The sequence below is a fragment of the Brachyhypopomus gauderio genome, chromosome 14, assembly GCF_052324685.1.
Source record: "Brachyhypopomus gauderio isolate BG-103 chromosome 14, BGAUD_0.2, whole genome shotgun sequence".
Lineage (NCBI taxonomy): Eukaryota > Metazoa > Chordata > Actinopteri > Gymnotiformes > Hypopomidae > Brachyhypopomus > Brachyhypopomus gauderio.
In genome coordinates, this window is record NC_135224.1 from 8,581,722 (window position 1) to 8,596,973 (window position 15,252).

A 15,252-nucleotide genomic window follows, 5' to 3' on the forward strand; every position below is an offset into this window, starting at 1 on the left:
ACTTGACGCGCCGCGAGAGTCCGCGCGGCGAAAATGACGTAATCGCTGAGGCTCTGCCAGTGCGCGAGGTCGTGCACCTCTCGAATGTTGTAACTTCGCGCGCCGCGCTTCAGCGCGATCGACAAAGTCATGTTTGCAGGTTTCATACGCCTAAACAAGGTGGAATTAAAGCACTTGTACGGCACTTTCAAGGTCCATTTCAATATTTTCCAGCACGATAAACATAATTAAGTTAAATATTAATACATATACTCGAAATGATTTGAAATAATTCGCTTTACACCGCTCGCGCAGGGTCGCGCGAGGTGGGCGCGAGCGGAGTAGGCGTTTAAACTTTCGCGAACGTCGTTGCAGTGTTCTCCGAAAATGACGGAGCACGCCAGCTGTGCGCACGCGCAGTATTGCACAGTTCCAAGCCGGCGTTTTGACGTTTCCTCTTAGCTGGACGCACGTTTCTGCATGCTGGGGGGTTTTTGGCGGAGAGGAGAGGAGAGCAGGGGAGGGGGGGGGGGGGCAGATAGAAATAGAGAGGTAAGAATAATTTTTAAAAACCTGAGTGACAAATCGCAAGTAGACAGAAGGAGCAAAGATGAAAGTCAACACTTATGAGCAGAGAAAAAGCTTACAGCACCTGGTATTCCCAGGCGGTCTCCCATCCAAGTACTAACCAGGCCCGACCCTGCTTAGCTTCCGAGATCAGACGAGATCGGGCGTTCTCAGGGTGGTATGGCCGTAAGCGAGAGACGATGTTTAAAATGGCCCTTTTATACAAGACGCTCACAAAGTGATTATACAGAGGACAAACCTCTAAGTCGTTCACGAAATGATCTAATCGCGTCTTAGGAAATGCCTTTGCTGTTTTTCATTTGCCCTAACCTGTTACTTTCAGTAATGTGGCAAGTGCTTATTTAGCTGTGTAGCTGGATGACTGAGAGGAACTGAATTACTGCAAAAATCATATAAAGTTTTTTCTCTCTCGGAGGAATAATTATGCAACGTTTCTCTGCATGGGGCATTTATAGGTATACGGCTGTATGGCTAGGTGAACTATGGTGAGTTCCTTCAACAACATAAAGCCTGGTTTATACTTGACGCGCCGCGAGAGTCCGCGCGGCGAAAATGACGTAATCGCTGAGGCTCTGCCAGTGCGCGAGGTCGTGCACCTCTCGAATGTTGTAACTTCGCGCGCCGCGCTTCAGCGCGATCGACAAAGTCATGTTTGCAGGTTTCATACGCCTAAACAAGGTGGAATTAAAGCACTTGTACGGCACTTTCAAGGTCCATTTCAATATTTTCCAGCACGATAAACATAATTAAGTTAAATATTAATACATATACTCGAAATGATTTGAAATAATTCGCTTTACACCGCTCGCGCAGGGTCGCGCGAGGTGGGCGCGAGCGGAGTAGGCGTTTAAACTTTCGCGAACGTCGTTGCAGTGTTCTCCGAAAATGACGGAGCACGCCAGCTGTGCGCACGCGCAGTATTGCACAGTTCCAAGCCGGCGTTTTGACGTTTCCTCTTAGCTGGACGCACGTTTCTGCATGCTGGGGGGTTTTTGGCGGAGAGGAGAGGAGAGCAGGGGAGGGGGGGGGGGGGCAGATAGTAATAGAGAGGTAAGAATAATTTTAAAAAACCTGAGTGACAAATCGCAAGTAGACAGAAGGAGCAAAGATGAAAGTCAACACTTATGAGCAGAGAAAAAGCTTACAGCACCTGGTATTCCCAGGCGGTCTCCCATCCAAGTACTAACCAGGCCCGACCCTGCTTAGCTTCCGAGATCAGACGAGATCGGGCGTTCTCAGGGTGGTATGGCCGTAAGCGAGAGACGATGTTTAAAATGGCCCTTTTATACAAGACGCTCACAAAGTGATTATACAGAGGACAAACCTCTAAGTCGTTCACGAAATGATCTAATCGCGTCTTAGGAAATGCCTTTGCTGTTTTTCATTTGCCCTAACCTGTTACTTTCAGTAATGTGGCAAGTGCTTATTTAGCTGTGTAGCTGGATGACTGAGAGGAACTGAATTACTGCAAAAATCATATAAAGTTTTTTCTCTCTCGGAGGAATAATTATGCAACGTTTCTCTCCATGGGGGCATTTATAGGTATACGGCTGTATGGCTAGGTGAACTATGGTGAGTTCCTTCAACAACATAAAGCCTGGTTTATACTTGACGCGCCGCGAGAGTCCGCGCGGCGAAAATGACGTAATCGCTGAGGCTCTGCCAGTGCGCGAGGTCGTGCACCTCTCGAATGTTGTAACTTCGCGCGCCGCGCTTCAGCGCGATCGACAAAGTCATGTTTGCAGGTTTCATACGCCTAAACAAGGTGGAATTAAAGCACTTGTACGGCACTTTCAAGGTCCATTTCAATATTTTCCAGCACGATAAACATAATTAAGTTAAATATTAATACATATACTCGAAATGATTTGAAATAATTCGCTTTACACCGCTCGCGCAGGGTCGCGCGAGGTGGGCGCGAGCGGAGTAGGCGTTTAAACTTTCGCGAACGTCGTTGCAGTGTTCTCCGAAAATGACGGAGCACGCCAGCTGTGCGCACGCGCAGTATTGCACAGTTCCAAGCCGGCGTTTTGACGTTTCCTCTTAGCTGGACGCACGTTTCTGCATGCTGGGGGGTTTTTGGCGGAGAGGAGAGGAGAGCAGGGGAGGGGGGGGGGGGGGGCAGATAGAAATAGAGAGGTAAGAATAATTTTAAAAAACCTGAGTGACAAATCGCAAGTAGACAGAAGGAGCAAAGATGAAAGTCAACACTTATGAGCAGAGAAAAAGCTTACAGCACCTGGTATTCCCAGGCGGTCTCCCATCCAAGTACTAACCAGGCCCGACCCTGCTTAGCTTCCGAGATCAGACGAGATCGGGCGTTCTCAGGGTGGTATGGCCGTAAGCGAGAGACGATGTTTAAAATGGCCCTTTTATACAAGACGCTCACAAAGTGATTATACAGAGGACAAACCTCTAAGTCGTTCACGAAATGATCTAATCGCGTCTTAGGAAATGCCTTTGCTGTTTTTCATTTGCCCTAACCTGTTACTTTCAGTAATGTGGCAAGTGCTTATTTAGCTGTGTAGCTGGATGACTGAGAGGAACTGAATTACTGCAAAAATCATATAAAGTTTTTTTCTCTCTCGGAGGAATAATTATGCAACGTTTCTCTGCATGGGGCATTTATAGGTATACGGCTGTATGGCTAGGTGAACTATGGTGAGTTCCTTCAACAACATAAAGCCTGGTTTATACTTGACGCGCCGCGAGAGTCCGCGCGGCGAAAATGACGTAATCGCTGAGGCTCTGCCAGTGCGCGAGGTCGTGCACCTCTCGAATGTTGTAACTTCGCGCGCCGCGCTTCAGCGCGATCGACAAAGTCATGTTTGCAGGTTTCATACGCCTAAACAAGGTGGAATTAAAGCACTTGTACGGCACTTTCAAGGTCCATTTCAATATTTTCCAGCACGATAAACATAATTAAGTTAAATATTAATACATATACTCGAAATGATTTGAAATAATTCGCTTTACACCGCTCGCGCAGGGTCGCGCGAGGTGGGCGCGAGCGGAGTAGGCGTTTAAACTTTCGCGAACGTCGTTGCAGTGTTCTCCGAAAATGACGGAGCACGCCAGCTGTGCGCACGCGCAGTATTGCACAGTTCCAAGCCGGCGTTTTGACGTTTCCTCTTAGCTGGACGCACGTTTCTGCATGCTGGGGGGTTTTTGGCGGAGAGGAGAGGAGAGCAGGGGAGGGGGGGGGGGGGGGCAGATAGAAATAGAGAGGTAAGAATAATTTTAAAAAACCTGAGTGACAAATCGCAAGTAGACAGAAGGAGCAAAGATGAAAGTCAACACTTATGAGCAGAGAAAAAGCTTACAGCACCTGGTATTCCCAGGCGGTCTCCCATCCAAGTACTAACCAGGCCCGACCCTGCTTAGCTTCCGAGATCAGACGAGATCGGGCGTTCTCAGGGTGGTATGGCCGTAAGCGAGAGACGATGTTTAAAATGGCCCTTTTATACAAGACGCTCACAAAGTGATTATACAGAGGACAAACCTCTAAGTCGTTCACGAAATGATCTAATCGCGTCTTAGGAAATGCCTTTGCTGTTTTTCATTTGCCCTAACCTGTTACTTTCAGTAATGTGGCAAGTGCTTATTTAGCTGTGTAGCTGGATGACTGAGAGGAACTGAATTACTGCAAAAATCATATAAAGTTTTTTCTCTCTCGGAGGAATAATTATGCAACGTTTCTCTGCATGGGGCATTTATAGGTATACGGCTGTATGGCTAGGTGAACTATGGTGAGTTCCTTCAACAACATAAAGCCTGGTTTATACTTGACGCGCCGCGAGAGTCCGCGCGGCGAAAATGACGTAATCGCTGAGGCTCTGCCAGTGCGCGAGGTCGTGCACCTCTCGAATGTTGTAACTTCGCGCGCCGCGCTTCAGCGCGATCGACAAAGTCATGTTTGCAGGTTTCATACGCCTAAACAAGGTGGAATTAAAGCACTTGTACGGCACTTTCAAGGTCCATTTCAATATTTTCCAGCACGATAAACATAATTAAGTTAAATATTAATACATATACTCGAAATGATTTGAAATAATTCGCTTTACACCGCTCGCGCAGGGTCGCGCGAGGTGGGCGCGAGCGGAGTAGGCGTTTAAACTTTCGCGAACGTCGTTGCAGTGTTCTCCGAAAATGACGGAGCACGCCAGCTGTGCGCACGCGCAGTATTGCACAGTTCCAAGCCGGCGTTTTGACGTTTCCTCTTAGCTGGACGCACGTTTCTGCATGCTGGGGGGTTTTTGGCGGAGAGGAGAGGAGAGCAGGGGGGGGGGGGGGGGGGGCAGATAGTAATAGAGAGGTAAGAATAATTTTAAAAAACCTGAGTGACAAATCGCAAGTAGACAGAAGGAGCAAAGATGAAAGTCAACACTTATGAGCAGAGAAAAAGCTTACAGCACCTGGTATTCCCAGGCGGTCTCCCATCCAAGTACTAACCAGGCCCGACCCTGCTTAGCTTCCGAGATCAGACGAGATCGGGCGTTCTCAGGGTGGTATGGCCGTAAGCGAGAGACGATGTTTAAAATGGCCCTTTTATACAAGACGCTCACAAAGTGATTATACAGAGGACAAACCTCTAAGTCGTTCACGAAATGATCTAATCGCGTCTTAGGAAATGCCTTTGCTGTTTTTCATTTGCCCTAACCTGTTACTTTCAGTAATGTGGCAAGTGCTTATTTAGCTGTGTAGCTGGATGACTGAGAGGAACTGAATTACTGCAAAAATCATATAAAGTTTTTTCTCTCTCGGAGGAATAATTATGCAACGTTTCTCTGCATGGGGCATTTATAGGTATACGGCTGTATGGCTAGGTGAACTATGGTGAGTTCCTTCAACAACATAAAGCCTGGTTTATACTTGACGCGCCGCGAGAGTCCGCGCGGCGAAAATGACGTAATCGCTGAGGCTCTGCCAGTGCGCGAGGTCGTGCACCTCTCGAATGTTGTAACTTCGCGCGCCGCGCTTCAGCGCGATCGACAAAGTCATGTTTGCAGGTTTCATACGCCTAAACAAGGTGGAATTAAAGCACTTGTACGGCACTTTCAAGGTCCATTTCAATATTTTCCAGCACGATAAACATAATTAAGTTAAATATTAATACATATACTCGAAATGATTTGAAATAATTCGCTTTACACCGCTCGCGCAGGGTCGCGCGAGGTGGGCGCGAGCGGAGTAGGCGTTTAAACTTTCGCGAACGTCGTTGCAGTGTTCTCCGAAAATGACGGAGCACGCCAGCTGTGCGCACGCGCAGTATTGCACAGTTCCAAGCCGGCGTTTTGACGTTTCCTCTTAGCTGGACGCACGTTTCTGCATGCTGGGGGGTTTTTGGCGGAGAGGAGAGGAGAGCAGGGGAGGGGGGGGGGGGGGCAGATAGTAATAGAGAGGTAAGAATAATTTTAAAAAACCTGAGTGACAAATCGCAAGTAGACAGAAGGAGCAAAGATGAAAGTCAACACTTATGAGCAGAGAAAAAGCTTACAGCACCTGGTATTCCCAGGCGGTCTCCCATCCAAGTACTAACCAGGCCCGACCCTGCTTAGCTTCCGAGATCAGACGAGATCGGGCGTTCTCAGGGTGGTATGGCCGTAAGCGAGAGACGATGTTTAAAATGGCCCTTTTATACAAGACGCTCACAAAGTGATTATACAGAGGACAAACCTCTAAGTCGTTCACGAAATGATCTAATCGCGTCTTAGGAAATGCCTTTGCTGTTTTTCATTTGCCCTAACCTGTTACTTTCAGTAATGTGGCAAGTGCTTATTTAGCTGTGTAGCTGGATGACTGAGAGGAACTGAATTACTGCAAAAATCATATAAAGTTTTTTCTCTCTCGGAGGAATAATTATGCAACGTTTCTCTGCATGGGGCATTTATAGGTATACGGCTGTATGGCTAGGTGAACTATGGTGAGTTCCTTCAACAACATAAAGCCTGGTTTATACTTGACGCGCCGCGAGAGTCCGCGCGGCGAAAATGACGTAATCGCTGAGGCTCTGCCAGTGCGCGAGGTCGTGCACCTCTCGAATGTTGTAACTTCGCGCGCCGCGCTTCAGCGCGATCGACAAAGTCATGTTTGCAGGTTTCATACGCCTAAACAAGGTGGAATTAAAGCACTTGTACGGCACTTTCAAGGTCCATTTCAATATTTTCCAGCACGATAAACATAATTAAGTTAAATATTAATACATATACTCGAAATGATTTGAAATAATTCGCTTTACACCGCTCGCGCAGGGTCGCGCGAGGTGGGCGCGAGCGGAGTAGGCGTTTAAACTTTCGCGAACGTCGTTGCAGTGTTCTCCGAAAATGACGGAGCACGCCAGCTGTGCGCACGCGCAGTATTGCACAGTTCCAAGCCGGCGTTTTGACGTTTCCTCTTAGCTGGACGCACGTTTCTGCATGCTGGGGGGTTTTTGGCGGAGAGGAGAGGAGAGCAGGGGAGGGGGGGGGGGGGGGCAGATAGTAATAGAGAGGTAAGAATAATTTTAAAAAACCTGAGTGACAAATCGCAAGTAGACAGAAGGAGCAAAGATGAAAGTCAACACTTATGAGCAGAGAAAAAGCTTACAGCACCTGGTATTCCCAGGCGGTCTCCCATCCAAGTACTAACCAGGCCCGACCCTGCTTAGCTTCCGAGATCAGACGAGATCGGGCGTTCTCAGGGTGGTATGGCCGTAAGCGAGAGACGGTGTTTAAAATGGCCCTTTTATACAAGACGCTCACAAAGTGATTATACAGAGGACAAACCTCTAAGTCGTTCACGAAATGATCTAATCGCGTCTTAGGAAATGCCTTTGCTGTTTTTCATTTGCCCTAACCTGTTACTTTCAGTAATGTGGCAAGTGCTTATTTAGCTGTGTAGCTGGATGACTGAGAGGAACTGAATTACTGCAAAAATCATATAAAGTTTTTTCTCTCTCGGAGGAATAATTATGCAACGTTTCTCTCCATGGGGCATTTATAGGTATACGGCTGTATGGCTAGGTGAACTATGGTGAGTTCCTTCAACAACATAAAGCCTGGTTTATACTTGACGCGCCGCGAGAGTCCGCGCGGCGAAAATGACGTAATCGCTGAGGCTCTGCCAGTGCGCGAGGTCGTGCACCTCTCGAATGTTGTAACTTCGCGCGCCGCGCTTCAGCGCGATCGACAAAGTCATGTTTGCAGGTTTCATACGCCTAAACAAGGTGGAATTAAAGCACTTGTACGGCACTTTCAAGGTCCATTTCAATATTTTCCAGCACGATAAACATAATTAAGTTAAATATTAATACATATACTCGAAATGATTTGAAATAATTCGCTTTACACCGCTCGCGCAGGGTCGCGCGAGGTGGGCGCGAGCGGAGTAGGCGTTTAAACTTTCGCGAACGTCGTTGCAGTGTTCTCCGAAAATGACGGAGCACGCCAGCTGTGCGCACGCGCAGTATTGCACAGTTCCAAGCCGGCGTTTTGACGTTTCCTCTTAGCTGGACGCACGTTTCTGCATGCTGGGGGGTTTTTGGCGGAGAGGAGAGGAGAGCAGGGGAGGGGGGGGGGGGGGGCAGATAGAAATAGAGAGGTAAGAATAATTTTAAAAAACCTGAGTGACAAATCGCAAGTAGACAGAAGGAGCAAAGATGAAAGTCAACACTTATGAGCAGAGAAAAAGCTTACAGCACCTGGTATTCCCAGGCGGTCTCCCATCCAAGTACTAACCAGGCCCGACCCTGCTTAGCTTCCGAGATCAGACGAGATCGGGCGTTCTCAGGGTGGTATGGCCGTAAGCGAGAGACGATGTTTAAAATGGCCCTTTTATACAAGACGCTCACAAAGTGATTATACAGAGGACAAACCTCTAAGTCGTTCACGAAATGATCTAATCGCGTCTTAGGAAATGCCTTTGCTGTTTTTCATTTGCCCTAACCTGTTACTTTCAGTAATGTGGCAAGTGCTTATTTAGCTGTGTAGCTGGATGACTGAGAGGAACTGAATTACTGCAAAAATCATATAAAGTTTTTTCTCTCTCGGAGGAATAATTATGCAACGTTTCTCTGCATGGGGCATTTATAGGTATACGGCTGTATGGCTAGGTGAACTATGGTGAGTTCCTTCAACAACATAAAGCCTGGTTTATACTTGACGCGCCGCGAGAGTCCGCGCGGCGAAAATGACGTAATCGCTGAGGCTCTGCCAGTGCGCGAGGTCGTGCACCTCTCGAATGTTGTAACTTCGCGCGCCGCGCTTCAGCGCGATCGACAAAGTCATGTTTGCAGGTTTCATACGCCTAAACAAGGTGGAATTAAAGCACTTGTACGGCACTTTCAAGGTCCATTTCAATATTTTCCAGCACGATAAACATAATTAAGTTAAATATTAATACATATACTCGAAATGATTTGAAATAATTCGCTTTACACCGCTCGCGCAGGGTCGCGCGAGGTGGGCGCGAGCGGAGTAGGCGTTTAAACTTTCGCGAACGTCGTTGCAGTGTTCTCCGAAAATGACGGAGCACGCCAGCTGTGCGCACGCGCAGTATTGCACAGTTCCAAGCCGGCGTTTTGACGTTTCCTCTTAGCTGGACGCACGTTTCTGCATGCTGGGGGGTTTTTGGCGGAGAGGAGAGGAGAGCAGGGGAGGGGGGGGGGGGGGCAGATAGTAATAGAGAGGTAAGAATAATTTTAAAAAACCTGAGTGACAAATCGCAAGTAGACAGAAGGAGCAAAGATGAAAGTCAACACTTATGAGCAGAGAAAAAGCTTACAGCACCTGGTATTCCCAGGCGGTCTCCCATCCAAGTACTAACCAGGCCCGACCCTGCTTAGCTTCCGAGATCAGACGAGATCGGGCGTTCTCAGGGTGGTATGGCCGTAAGCGAGAGACGATGTTTAAAATGGCCCTTTTATACAAGACGCTCACAAAGTGATTATACAGAGGACAAACCTCTAAGTCGTTCACGAAATGATCTAATCGCGTCTTAGGAAATGCCTTTGCTGTTTTTCATTTGCCCTAACCTGTTACTTTCAGTAATGTGGCAAGTGCTTATTTAGCTGTGTAGCTGGATGACTGAGAGGAACTGAATTACTGCAAAAATCATATAAAGTTTTTTCTCTCTCGGAGGAATAATTATGCAACGTTTCTCTCCATGGGGCATTTATAGGTATACGGCTGTATGGCTAGGTGAACTATGGTGAGTTCCTTCAACAACATAAAGCCTGGTTTATACTTGACGCGCCGCGAGAGTCCGCGCGGCGAAAATGACGTAATCGCTGAGGCTCTGCCAGTGCGCGAGGTCGTGCACCTCTCGAATGTTGTAACTTCGCGCGCCGCGCTTCAGCGCGATCGACAAAGTCATGTTTGCAGGTTTCATACGCCTAAACAAGGTGGAATTAAAGCACTTGTACGGCACTTTCAAGGTACATTTCAATATTTTCCAGCACGATAAACATAATTAAGTTAAATATTAATACATATACTCGAAATGATTTGAAATAATTCGCTTTACACCGCTCGCGCAGGGTCGCGCGAGGTGGGCGCGAGCGGAGTAGGCGTTTAAACTTTCGCGAACGTCGTTGCAGTGTTCTCCGAAAATGACGGAGCACGCCAGCTGTGCGCACGCGCAGTATTGCACAGTTCCAAGCCGGCGTTTTGACGTTTCCTCTTAGCTGGACGCACGTTTCTGCATGCTGGGGGGTTTTTGGCGGAGAGGAGAGGAGAGCAGGGGAGGGGGGGGGGGGCAGATAGTAATAGAGAGGTAAGAATAATTTTAAAAAACCTGAGTGACAAATCGCAAGTAGACAGAAGGAGCAAAGATGAAAGTCAACACTTATGAGCAGAGAAAAAGCTTACAGCACCTGGTATTCCCAGGCGGTCTCCCATCCAAGTACTAACCAGGCCCGACCCTGCTTAGCTTCCGAGATCAGACGAGATCGGGCGTTCTCAGGGTGGTATGGCCGTAAGCGAGAGACGATGTTTAAAATGGCCCTTTTATACAAGACGCTCACAAAGTGATTATACAGAGGACAAACCTCTAAGTCGTTCACGAAATGATCTAATCGCGTCTTAGGAAATGCCTTTGCTGTTTTTCATTTGCCCTAACCTGTTACTTTCAGTAATGTGGCAAGTGCTTATTTAGCTGTGTAGCTGGATGACTGAGAGGAACTGAATTACTGCAAAAATCATATAAAGTTTTTTCTCTCTCGGAGGAATAATTATGCAACGTTTCTCTCCATGGGGCATTTATAGGTATACGGCTGTATGGCTAGGTGAACTATGGTGAGTTCCTTCAACAACATAAAGCCTGGTTTATACTTGACGCGCCGCGAGAGTCCGCGCGGCGAAAATGACGTAATCGCTGAGGCTCTGCCAGTGCGCGAGGTCGTGCACCTCTCGAATGTTGTAACTTCGCGCGCCGCGCTTCAGCGCGATCGACAAAGTCATGTTTGCAGGTTTCATACGCCTAAACAAGGTGGAATTAAAGCACTTGTACGGCACTTTCAAGGTCCATTTCAATATTTTCCAGCACGATAAACATAATTAAGTTAAATATTAATACATATACTCGAAATGATTTGAAATAATTCGCTTTACACCGCTCGCGCAGGGTCGCGCGAGGTGGGCGCGAGCGGAGTAGGCGTTTAAACTTTCGCGAACGTCGTTGCAGTGTTCTCCGAAAATGACGGAGCACGCCAGCTGTGCGCACGCGCAGTATTGCACAGTTCCAAGCCGGCGTTTTGACGTTTCCTCTTAGCTGGACGCACGTTTCTGCATGCTGGGGGGTTTTTGGCGGAGAGGAGAGGAGAGCAGGGGAGGGGGGGGGGGGGGGCAGATAGAAATAGAGAGGTAAGAATAATTTTAAAAAACCTGAGTGACAAATCGCAAGTAGACAGAAGGAGCAAAGATGAAAGTCAACACTTATGAGCAGAGAAAAAGCTTACAGCACCTGGTATTCCCAGGCGGTCTCCCATCCAAGTACTAACCAGGCCCGACCCTGCTTAGCTTCCGAGATCAGACGAGATCGGGCGTTCTCAGGGTGGTATGGCCGTAAGCGAGAGACGATGTTTAAAATGGCCCTTTTATACAAGACGCTCACAAAGTGATTATACAGAGGACAAACCTCTAAGTCGTTCACGAAATGATCTAATCGCGTCTTAGGAAATGCCTTTGCTGTTTTTCATTTGCCCTAACCTGTTACTTTCAGTAATGTGGCAAGTGCTTATTTAGCTGTGTAGCTGGATGACTGAGAGGAACTGAATTACTGCAAAAATCATATAAAGTTTTTTCTCTCTCGGAGGAATAATTATGCAACGTTTCTCTGCATGGGGCATTTATAGGTATACGGCTGTATGGCTAGGTGAACTATGGTGAGTTCCTTCAACAACATAAAGCCTGGTTTATACTTGACGCGCCGCGAGAGTCCGCGCGGCGAAAATGACGTAATCGCTGAGGCTCTGCCAGTGCGCGAGGTCGTGCACCTCTCGAATGTTGTAACTTCGCGCGCCGCGCTTCAGCGCGATCGACAAAGTCATGTTTGCAGGTTTCATACGCCTAAACAAGGTGGAATTAAAGCACTTGTACGGCACTTTCAAGGTCCATTTCAATATTTTCCAGCACGATAAACATAATTAAGTTAAATATTAATACATATACTCGAAATGATTTGAAATAATTCGCTTTACACCGCTCGCGCAGGGTCGCGCGAGGTGGGCGCGAGCGGAGTAGGCGTTTAAACTTTCGCGAACGTCGTTGCAGTGTTCTCCGAAAATGACGGAGCACGCCAGCTGTGCGCACGCGCAGTATTGCACAGTTCCAAGCCGGCGTTTTGACGTTTCCTCTTAGCTGGACGCACGTTTCTGCATGCTGGGGGGTTTTTGGCGGAGAGGAGAGGAGAGCAGGGGAGGGGGGGGGGGGGGGGGCAGATAGTAATAGAGAGGTAAGAATAATTTTAAAAAACCTGAGTGACAAATCGCAAGTAGACAGAAGGAGCAAAGATGAAAGTCAACACTTATGAGCAGAGAAAAAGCTTACAGCACCTGGTATTCCCAGGCGGTCTCCCATCCAAGTACTAACCAGGCCCGACCCTGCTTAGCTTCCGAGATCAGACGAGATCGGGCGTTCTCAGGGTGGTATGGCCGTAAGCGAGAGACGATGTTTAAAATGGCCCTTTTATACAAGACGCTCACAAAGTGATTATACAGAGGACAAACCTCTAAGTCGTTCACGAAATGATCTAATCGCGTCTTAGGAAATGCCTTTGCTGTTTTTCATTTGCCCTAACCTGTTACTTTCAGTAATGTGGCAAGTGCTTATTTAGCTGTGTAGCTGGATGACTGAGAGGAACTGAATTACTGCAAAAATCATATAAAGTTTTTTCTCTCTCGGAGGAATAATTATGCAACGTTTCTCTGCATGGGGCATTTATAGGTATACGGCTGTATGGCTAGGTGAACTATGGTGAGTTCCTTCAACAACATAAAGCCTGGTTTATACTTGACGCGCCGCGAGAGTCCGCGCGGCGAAAATGACGTAATCGCTGAGGCTCTGCCAGTGCGCGAGGTCGTGCACCTCTCGAATGTTGTAACTTCGCGCGCCGCGCTTCAGCGCGATCGACAAAGTCATGTTTGCAGGTTTCATACGCCTAAACAAGGTGGAATTAAAGCACTTGTACGGCACTTTCAAGGTCCATTTCAATATTTTCCAGCACGATAAACATAATTAAGTTAAATATTAATACATATACTCGAAATGATTTGAAATAATTCGCTTTACACCGCTCGCGCAGGGTCGCGCGAGGTGGGCGCGAGCGGAGTAGGCGTTTAAACTTTCGCGAACGTCGTTGCAGTGTTCTCCGAAAATGACGGAGCACGCCAGCTGTGCGCACGCGCAGTATTGCACAGTTCCAAGCCGGCGTTTTGACGTTTCCTCTTAGCTGGACGCACGTTTCTGCATGCTGGGGGGTTTTTGGCGGAGAGGAGAGGAGAGCAGGGGAGGGGGGGGGGGGGGGCAGATAGTAATAGAGAGGTAAGAATAATTTTAAAAAACCTGAGTGACAAATCGCAAGTAGACAGAAGGAGCAAAGATGAAAGTCAACACTTATGAGCAGAGAAAAAGCTTACAGCACCTGGTATTCCCAGGCGGTCTCCCATCCAAGTACTAACCAGGCCCGACCCTGCTTAGCTTCCGAGATCAGACGAGATCGGGCGTTCTCAGGGTGGTATGGCCGTAAGCGAGAGACGATGTTTAAAATGGCCCTTTTATACAAGACGCTCACAAAGTGATTATACAGAGGACAAACCTCTAAGTCGTTCACGAAATGATCTAATCGCGTCTTAGGAAATGCCTTTGCTGTTTTTCATTTGCCCTAACCTGTTACTTTCAGTAATGTGGCAAGTGCTTATTTAGCTGTGTAGCTGGATGACTGAGAGGAACTGAATTACTGCAAAAATCATATAAAGTTTTTTCTCTCTCGGAGGAATAATTATGCAACGTTTCTCTCCATGGGGCATTTATAGGTATACGGCTGTATGGCTAGGTGAACTATGGTGAGTTCCTTCAACAACATAAAGCCTGGTTTATACTTGACGCGCCGCGAGAGTCCGCGCGGCGAAAATGACGTAATCGCTGAGGCTCTGCCAGTGCGCGAGGTCGTGCACCTCTCGAATGTTGTAACTTCGCGCGCCGCGCTTCAGCGCGATCGACAAAGTCATGTTTGCAGGTTTCATACGCCTAAACAAGGTGGAATTAAAGCACTTGTACGGCACTTTCAAGGTCCATTTCAATATTTTCCAGCACGATAAACATAATTAAGTTAAATATTAATACATATACTCGAAATGATTTGAAATAATTCGCTTTACACCGCTCGCGCAGGGTCGCGCGAGGTGGGCGCGAGCGGAGTAGGCGTTTAAACTTTCGCGAACGTCGTTGCAGTGTTCTCCGAAAATGACGGAGCACGCCAGCTGTGCGCACGCGCAGTATTGCACAGTTCCAAGCCGGCGTTTTGACGTTTCCTCTTAGCTGGACGCACGTTTCTGCATGCTGGGGGGTTTTTGGCGGAGAGGAGAGGAGAGCAGGGGAGGGGGGGGGGGGCAGATAGAAATAGAGAGGTAAGAATAATTTTTAAAAACCTGAGTGACAAATCGCAAGTAGACAGAAGGAGCAAAGATGAAAGTCAACACTTATGAGCAGAGAAAAAGCTTACAGCACCTGGTATTCCCAGGCGGTCTCCCATCCAAGTACTAACCAGGCCCGACCCTGCTTAGCTTCCGAGATCAGACGAGATCGGGCGTTCTCAGGGTGGTATGGCCGTAAGCGAGAGACGATGTTTAAAATGGCCCTTTTATACAAGACGCTCACAAAGTGATTATACAGAGGACAAACCTCTAAGTCGTTCACGAAATGATCTAATCGCGTCTTAGGAAATGCCTTTGCTGTTTTTCATTTGCCCTAACCTGTTACTTTCAGTAATGTGGCAAGTGCTTATTTAGCTGTGTAGCTGGATGACTGAGAGGAACTGAATTACTGCAAAAATCATATAAAGTTTTTTCTCTCTCGGAGGAATAATTATGCAACGTTTCTCTGCATGGGGCATTTATAGGTATACGGCTGTATGGCTAGGTGAACTATGGTGAGTTCCTTCAACAACATAAAGCCTGGTTTATACTTGACGCGCCGCGAGAGTCCGCGCGGC

General features: G+C 47.6%; 14 non-coding genes across 14 annotated transcripts; all 14 read right to left on the reverse strand.

Annotated features, from left to right (window-relative positions):
• Positions 1-619: 619 nt before the first annotated feature.
• Positions 620-738, reverse strand: LOC143475841 (5S ribosomal RNA). The gene has a single exon (XR_013121151.1). It is a non-coding gene; the product is annotated as a 5S ribosomal RNA (ribosomal RNA).
• Positions 739-1,705: 967 nt separating this feature from the next.
• LOC143475842 (5S ribosomal RNA) lies at positions 1,706-1,824 on the reverse strand. Its single transcript, XR_013121152.1, has one exon. It is a non-coding gene; the product is annotated as a 5S ribosomal RNA (ribosomal RNA).
• A 970-nt stretch (positions 1,825-2,794) lies between these two features.
• On the reverse strand, positions 2,795-2,913 carry LOC143475844 (5S ribosomal RNA). Its single transcript, XR_013121154.1, has one exon. It is a non-coding gene; the product is annotated as a 5S ribosomal RNA (ribosomal RNA).
• Positions 2,914-3,883: 970 nt separating this feature from the next.
• On the reverse strand, positions 3,884-4,002 carry LOC143475845 (5S ribosomal RNA). The gene has a single exon (XR_013121155.1). It is a non-coding gene; the product is annotated as a 5S ribosomal RNA (ribosomal RNA).
• Positions 4,003-4,970: 968 nt separating this feature from the next.
• On the reverse strand, positions 4,971-5,089 carry LOC143475846 (5S ribosomal RNA). The gene has a single exon (XR_013121156.1). It is a non-coding gene; the product is annotated as a 5S ribosomal RNA (ribosomal RNA).
• A 968-nt stretch (positions 5,090-6,057) lies between these two features.
• On the reverse strand, positions 6,058-6,176 carry LOC143475847 (5S ribosomal RNA). The gene has a single exon (XR_013121157.1). It is a non-coding gene; the product is annotated as a 5S ribosomal RNA (ribosomal RNA).
• Positions 6,177-7,145: 969 nt separating this feature from the next.
• On the reverse strand, positions 7,146-7,264 carry LOC143475848 (5S ribosomal RNA). Its single transcript, XR_013121158.1, has one exon. It is a non-coding gene; the product is annotated as a 5S ribosomal RNA (ribosomal RNA).
• A 969-nt stretch (positions 7,265-8,233) lies between these two features.
• LOC143475850 (5S ribosomal RNA) lies at positions 8,234-8,352 on the reverse strand. Its single transcript, XR_013121159.1, has one exon. It is a non-coding gene; the product is annotated as a 5S ribosomal RNA (ribosomal RNA).
• Positions 8,353-9,320: 968 nt separating this feature from the next.
• LOC143475851 (5S ribosomal RNA) lies at positions 9,321-9,439 on the reverse strand. Its single transcript, XR_013121160.1, has one exon. It is a non-coding gene; the product is annotated as a 5S ribosomal RNA (ribosomal RNA).
• Positions 9,440-10,405: 966 nt separating this feature from the next.
• Positions 10,406-10,524, reverse strand: LOC143475852 (5S ribosomal RNA). Its single transcript, XR_013121161.1, has one exon. It is a non-coding gene; the product is annotated as a 5S ribosomal RNA (ribosomal RNA).
• Positions 10,525-11,493: 969 nt separating this feature from the next.
• LOC143475853 (5S ribosomal RNA) lies at positions 11,494-11,612 on the reverse strand. Its single transcript, XR_013121162.1, has one exon. It is a non-coding gene; the product is annotated as a 5S ribosomal RNA (ribosomal RNA).
• A 971-nt stretch (positions 11,613-12,583) lies between these two features.
• LOC143475854 (5S ribosomal RNA) lies at positions 12,584-12,702 on the reverse strand. Its single transcript, XR_013121163.1, has one exon. It is a non-coding gene; the product is annotated as a 5S ribosomal RNA (ribosomal RNA).
• Positions 12,703-13,671: 969 nt separating this feature from the next.
• LOC143475856 (5S ribosomal RNA) lies at positions 13,672-13,790 on the reverse strand. The gene has a single exon (XR_013121165.1). It is a non-coding gene; the product is annotated as a 5S ribosomal RNA (ribosomal RNA).
• A 966-nt stretch (positions 13,791-14,756) lies between these two features.
• Positions 14,757-14,875, reverse strand: LOC143475857 (5S ribosomal RNA). Its single transcript, XR_013121166.1, has one exon. It is a non-coding gene; the product is annotated as a 5S ribosomal RNA (ribosomal RNA).
• Positions 14,876-15,252: the final 377 nt, after the last annotated feature.